Consider the following 7,679-nt stretch of genomic DNA (forward strand, 5'->3'; position numbering starts at 1 on the left):
AAAGAGAGAGGGCAGAGGGAAAGAGGAGCCCAAAGGGATAAAAACGAAACCTCTAGTTCCTGACTCTTTTACAGCCACAACTGGTGCATGCAGCTACTACACACCCCTCGCAGAGCTTGGGTTTAACCTTGCCTACACTGGGAGTCCCCCCCCCCGTCCCCCTCCATCCCAGTGTAACGGCACAGGACGCAAACAGCGGCTTCGTGCATGTGTGCGCCTGAGCGGGTGTGAGCGTGTCCGACGGGAGAACAGATCCCGACCCCCTTATGCCTTTTCCGAGCTGGGAGATGCTGCCTGCCTTGCCCAGCACTCCTTGGCGAAATCCGTATCAGCTGTGCTCAGACACGAAGGGCATCCGAAGGAGAGGCAGGTAACAAACCTACTGTAGGTGAGCTCCAGCGACAGGGACGAGAGCTACAACTGCGACTGGTGACCCTGGCGGTCTTGATTTTGGGGTTACCACCTGAACCACCTGAAAGAGTGAGAGGGTCCTGATTTCTGGAGGATACGAGGGTGGGTGTTCGGCGCTCTCAGAAGAATCGGGGTTTCGAAGCCCTCTACTGTCTTCACGTGGGCATAGAGAATCACTAGGCACCTTCTTTGTGAGAGAAATATATACATAATTTTATATATATATATATGTATTTACACACACTTGCAAACATACATACACAGATTGAAGAGATCAGCTATTGAAATTTATAATTTTTACTTTCTGCACCCTTAAGAAGATCTTAAGAGAGATGCTACAAACTAATCCCAGTAAGTCAAGATTATCTCAAATCACGACCACCTTAGTGACGCTCCATTCTTTATGTCCAGACACCAATTATTTAAATGTATTGATGGCTGGAAATATATATTTCTATGATAATTAAGAGGTTTTTTCCTACAACTTTCACAGAGGAGAAATCGATATGATGTTGGAGCATTCCACGAACCAAATGTGTACATATTATCCAGTGTAAATAAGGGTATTTTGTCTAATACCTAAAGTATGGTAACTGTGAATTTACCAGCATTTTAGCCATATTATTTAAGGAATATGAAGCTTGATTTTCTTATATACTTGGGTCTCATTGAAGCACTGTAAGCACAGTTACTTAAAGCCATTTAACTTGTAGCACAGGGAATGCACGCAGCAAGCTTTCACTGTACAGAACATTAAATTCTCCATTAAGTGGCACAGTTAAGTCTGATATCCTGTAAAGATAATTTTTTTAAATTCACATGCCCTTTTTATCGTAAGACTTAAGTCCTGTTGCACCTAGAAGCAAAGTGAGTTGTGTATTTTTGGATATACTTTGTTGGGAAGCAAGAATGAAAGGCGTACTGTTAAATAACACAGCAACGCTCACAATTGACTAGATAGCGCTAATTAGAGCCTTTCAACAAGCTCAGCAATAGACCAGGATTGATCAGAAACTGTCACATAATGCGGGGAATTTGTCTCACCAGGGTATTTTGTGACGTAAAAAATTCTTTTGTACTTTTGCTAATGATCTTTCTATTTACTTTTTTTGGGGGTCCTTCTTTTTTTTTTTTTTTTTTCTTTCCTTTCTTTTTTTTTTTTAAAGAAAAACACCCAGGGCTGGGCTGAAATCCAGCAGGACTGAAGTCTAACACCTCTGCCTTCAGCAGAGGCAGTCTACACTAACAGCTCGCACGGGGGCCAGCCCCACGCAACCGTGCGAGTCACTGTCAGTGCCGCTCCAGAGGACAGATGAAGGACACAGTACGTGGTTAGATCACAAGAAGCAAATCCTTGCCAATGAGGCAAAACCCTCTAAATAGGCATCGTTTTTATCATCGCGTCAATCAGGGATAAACACTTACAGAGCAGCTAGGCTACAATGGGCTAGTTGGCATTTCTGAGATTTATTCTGAGGTTTATGAAATTGATAAAATCACAAGCTGCTGTAATAACCGAGCTTATTATGCCTCATTTCTTCATTTTATGGGCAGCTTGGGGCCTTTTTTTGATTTGTCTTCAAAACAGCAAGGTTCCTTCTCTAAGGTAGGAGTGAATGTAATTACGTCCTTTGGCAGCGGTTCACAGCTTCTGTTGAGAATCACAGCCCAGAATGTGTTTTTTTTTTTTTTTTCTCTAAGAATGTCTGGTCCTTTCACATGGTGAGAAGCAACTAAATACGTATTTCAACACAAAAGTTCATCATGGTCTTTATGTTTCACCCATTTTGTTGGGTTGTGCACGCCGATTACCACATTGCATTCAGGGGGAAAAAAAATTGTTTCATTTGCTGGACTATTCTGTTGTGCTGCTCTGTGGAGCCAGAATTTATCTTTATTTATTTTACAAAGCACTCTTAGTTACACAGCATCCGACGCTCTGACAGCAAACCTGACTATTTGTGTTCTCCGTTGACATTGCACAGTGACACTAATGACATCATTTATTTTGCAAACTTCTCTGTTAATTTTCAGAGGAGGAAGAAATCGAGGTCTCGAGGAGATAGAAATGGCGAGGCAATATTAGGAAATATTATCCAACTTTAGAACCCTTTCTTCGTTACAGAACAGCTCTGTCACGGGCTGCTAAACCTCACCTTCGAGAGATTAGCTGGGATGAGGTAAGGAGCAATAGGATCTTGTTGTCAGTGTCACCCAGGCCACCCGCATGACCGTAGAAACTCTTTGCACCCCTAAAATGCATGGGCTAGGGGATGATGCACGTGTGTCGTGACAAGGCTCCTGTCCCTGACTCGACCAGGGAGCTCATGACCTAACAGGAAAGGGCAAACACGTGCTGCAGGTGCTACACAAGGGCCTGGGAAAGGACAGCAATGAACAGAGAAGGAAGAAAGGAAAAAGCTAAGGAGAGACGGTGTCACCTAGCCTTAGGCGCCGACGAGTTAGATGTCTGGATCTGAACTCGTCGCCCTGGGTTCCCATTCTCCTCAGTTGCAAGGCATAGGCAATATACGTGACCACACTCAGGCACCATGCCGAGAAGATGGGTTGCCCTGGATGGCCCTGCTGCTCTCCTTCCGTAACAGAGAAATCCAGGGCAACGGCTTCAGCTCCGGCATTTGCCTTTGTGACACCTGGGCTGACATCTCCCATCCAACTTCAGTGTGAACAAGGCTTAGTCAACACTCCTGATGTGCGTGTTTGTTGTCCTTGTCATGGTCTAAACCAACGTAGGCTTCACACTAATGCTCTCCAGAGCAGAATGCTCGTTGGGTGCAGTTTCCTCAGCGCTGGCTGTGTTTTGGTTTGGGTCTCAGTTTCAAGCCGTGGGCTGTCCGTGAGCCTGAGCCTGAGCCGCAGAGCCCCGGAGCACCGTGCGGGGGGAGATTTCTCATCAGGTACATCCTATGATGGCTCAGCTTTATTTCTACTGTAAAATCAGCATCATACCTGCAGTGCAAGGGCCAGCATGCCTCCTCCAGTGGTTCCCTCTGCCTGTTTGCCACAGCCAACGATCTCCTTGTCTTGGATACACCAGACCATCTACAGAGAAAACTGTTGACCATGGGTCCACCGATGATCTCTGCAGAGCACTATTTCCTCGGATTCATGAACTTTCCTGCAACAGGGGCACAGAGGACCAAGACAGGGGACTTGCCTTAAATCCCAAAGACCTCTGCTAGAGGACAGCTGGACCTCTTCATGCATGCATGGCACACCAGTACAGCCACTCAGCCAGGGACTTTGTGGCATGGGAAAGGTGGGTCTAGGGAACCCAAACTGTGACTTGGTGTCTTTAGCCGTACAGCAGTGTAATGGGGGGCACGGGAGGAGTTCATTACTGAGTTCCTGAGCATGCAGAAACAAACATTTAGAGGAACACAAAGCACTGTTGATACTATTACAAAAGACCAGTGGTATTACGGTAAGAGTTCTGCCTCCTTATATTCCCTGTTAATTGAACTGGTGGTTGTATACCTATTCCTTTACTTCAGTTATGCAGGACAGGTCCTGCAGAGCCTTTGGCTCTGCTACATCCTACATCCTGGTGATGGATGCAGCTTGGGCTGGGGGGGGTGATCCCGTCCTTGCCCGTGTGATCCTCATCCCGTTGAAATACTCTGTGACTTATTAACAGTGGTGTCGGATCTTTTGGACTAAGAAAAGGGACCCGGAAAACCCATACGCAGAGGCAGACGTTCTGCACTCTGGAGAGAGGTCAGGCAGCCCAATGCCCTTCGGTGATACTGGAGAGGTGCACTAAGGGGCATTGCCTGAGCCTGGGAGCGGTCCAGCCCCACGGCTGGGTCCACACGGGCCCAGAGCGAGGTTGCACGGACCTGAGCTTTCTGCAGATGTGCAAGTCTCTTCCAGGTCCTGCTTTGAGGCCTCCAACAACAGAGTGTGCTCTGATACTGTTAAGGAGGCCCCAGGTCTATTTCTGTTCCCTGCTTGTGTCCGTCGACTTTCCAAAGGACACGCAAAACTGGAGAGTATATTTTTAGGTTTCTGTAGATTTGAGCCCCATACATTATATTTCCATCAAGTTTCTCCCTCAGTTTCTCACCCTTGTATTAGCAAATGCTGCTTTTAGGAAGAACCAAGCCTGAGAACTGCAAAGGAAACAAACCTGAAAGAAATTTCTTTGCTCTATGTGATGCTAGTGCTGTATCGATGTACACACTGCAAGTTCCACTGTAAATAACACCCAGTGTTGTGCATTTAATTAAACGTTTCATTTAGGTGTTCTGTCGGCTCTGTGTGGGAAATAGCCAATTCCAGTCCCTTGGTTCCTTTTCTTCATTTGAAACCTTTCTTCTTCATTTGAAACCTTTCTTCTTTTTTTTTTTTTTTTTTTATTTGATCTGTGTCTGGTTGTCACTGGAAATTGCAGCTGTTCCAATGGACTTTGTTTTTGTTCTCTCCATCACATTAAAAAGCTGGAAGAAAAAGAATGACTCTTGTAGTGTTTGTGTTTAATGTTCGCTTTGAGTCTTTTTACAAGGGTTGTTACGGGTGATTTTGTACCCTTACAAGGTAGGGACTTCCTCTGATGTTTGCTATGTGTACGTCCTTGCTCTCTCAAATGATCCCACCTCAATTAAGTCTCCCTTCTACTACCGTTTTATCACACTGTGCCCTTCCTAACACACTACATGAGAAACAATATATAACCTGAAAATTTTTCTGGTGGACAAAGCATGAAATATTTTTAAGTGCCACGCAAAACTGAAGAGCTAAACTCTCCTTTGTAGGAAGAATATGTCCAAAAAAAAAAAAAAAAAAAAGCTGCTTCTTGGCACACCATTTGACCATAGCATACACTCTTCTGGATGTATTTCTAAGGATGTGTGCTCTTTTATTATTTTTTTTTTTTATTTGCAGCTCCCTGTGTAACTTTAACTATCCACCCCGCGCTTTCAGGGCAGGATGATAGAGACCTGCACAACATGAGCTGCGTGGGGAAAGAGCTCCTGGCGTAAGTGGAGGCTGCTTGGCAGGCTATGGGGTTTATGCATGAACGTCAACTTCATGTATTCCATAAAGCGCAGCAAAGTCTCTTGCCCCAGATCCACTGAAGGTCAGCGGGGTTCTGATTCTGAGGCAGCTCTGGCTTGTTGATAAGACATTCAGGTGCCGAAAAGTTGTCAGGTCAATCAGTGTTTAGTCCTCTCTTCACATACGCTGCACACACAACAGGCTAAAGCTGATATTCAAGTGAGAGATAAAGAGCCAGAAGATACTAGAAATGTAATAAAGGAACCATGAAGGTACCTCCATCATTGGGAGTCTAAATCAGACATTTTTCCTCAGCTCAGGTTCGTCCCCATCTGAGCTGGGTCCCACTGGATGAACCAAAGCCAGCAGCAGACTGGGGGAGCTGGTGAGGACTGGTCTCAGGTGGGAGCTGCCAGCTGTGAATTTTGCAATACTCACGTCCAACTGCGGAGTACAGAGCTATGGAGTCAAGAGCCCGTAAGACCCTTGTGTGTGTTCTGCCTTTATGTAGGGAACTATGTATTAGCAAACACCACAAAAAAATAATTTTCTAAGAAGAAGTGGGCTTCTAAATAAAGGTCAGAGATTTGCACTGAAAGCCTTGGAGGTGCTTTCGAGTGGTCCTTATTCCAGGATAGCTGACAATCTGTGTAAGGCTGAAATCTCCGTAGGCGGGAAAAAGCCCATATTTAAATGTGCAGACAAGGTTGTTGATAAAACCTGTGCATAAAAAAAAACCCAAACCCTGACTAATTTTAAAGTAAGGTGCAGGGAATTTAAGAGCAGGATTATGTGACGTGGCTGCCTGAGGTAGCATAGGATGGACTGCATGATAAGAAAACCTCTGCAAATCTGTGTTCCTATTGTTCTGTACTGATGAATCTACCTTGACCATCTCAGGATTCTCATTATGTGGATTTTCTGGCACAGATTCTCGTAGCTACCAATAAGTGACCCAGATTCCCTGGATGCGTAGGTTTCACCCAAGCTGTCACAGAAAGTTATCCAGTGGAGGAAGAAGGCTGGAAATGACAGCGATTCCAACAGCCATTAAATCCAGCAGTAAATCTGAGTGATGCTTCTGAATTGTGAAGTAACTTAATATTGGGAATATGATTTGAGTTAGATTATGGTAAACTGGCCCATCATTTTATCAGTGCTCCTATATCTCAAACACTGGTTTGGGGACTCTTAAAGTAGATATCAGACAGCAATCTGAGTTCACATTCGTTCAAAAATCAGGGGAAGAGCAACAACCGGGTCAGGCACTTGGTGCTGGGACATGGTGCTCTGTTTTTCCAGCTTGTGGCAGAAAATGCTGGAGACTGAGCACACCGCCAACGCACAAACACTGATACAACTTTGCGGCTGATATCAAGTGAATCTGCGTTTCTCAGCCTAAACCACGACACTCAGCCCAGCTTCTTCTAAGCAGATGTGTGTAACAAAAAGAACTAGCCAAAGAGGTTACCACAGACTATTTTTTGTTGGACTGTGGGTGAGGAGAACTAACCGAAGAACTTGCAGCCGCCTTGGCCCATGAGAATTAGAAGAGTTAGGGCTTATATATAATTTTTAGCATTTTAAGCATATACAGTTATTACCGCACTAACCCACAAAGTACTATTTGAAAAAATTTACAAGCGATATATAAATTTATTGTTCAGCAATTGTTTCGCCTATAAAAATATGCGTGTATCTATAGCCACATATATGTATATAAGCACGCATATGCATTTATATGTAAAACTAAATTATTACACCTGCCCTTGCTTCTGCCTCAGCCTTTTCGGGCCCGAAATTAGTCTCGATAAGGCCAGAAGATGGCAGCAGTCGCACAGGCCAGAGGCTGCTGGTCCGGTCGTCCCCCCCCCCGCTCGCCAGCCACTGCAGTGCGGGCTGCGGGAGGCTGCGCTCAGCACCGGCAGCCCTGGCCAGGACAGGGTGCTGCGGCAGAGCCACCAGGTAGGGGCCACAGGGGGCTGACCCCCAGGAAAGTCAGGGAAAAGGGGGTAAAAAGAGCAGCGATTAGAAAGTTTAAAGAAGAGCGAGCCCCGTCTAGCCCCAAAGCTTTCGAAACGGGAGTTGTGCAAACCTGAAGCAAACGTAGGAGCTTCTTCGTTGGTAGACTGGTGCCATGGCTCTCAGGCTTTCTTGGCCTCCAGCTCCTAAGTGTTTTCCAGTGGAGATGCAAATCGCTTGTAAAAGTGTGGTGAGACTCCAGTTAGAGGAGAAGAGCTCTGCACTGG

Source organism: Vanellus vanellus, assembly GCF_965231255.1.
Source record: "Vanellus vanellus genome assembly, chromosome: 11".
NCBI lineage: Eukaryota > Metazoa > Chordata > Aves > Charadriiformes > Charadriidae > Vanellus > Vanellus vanellus.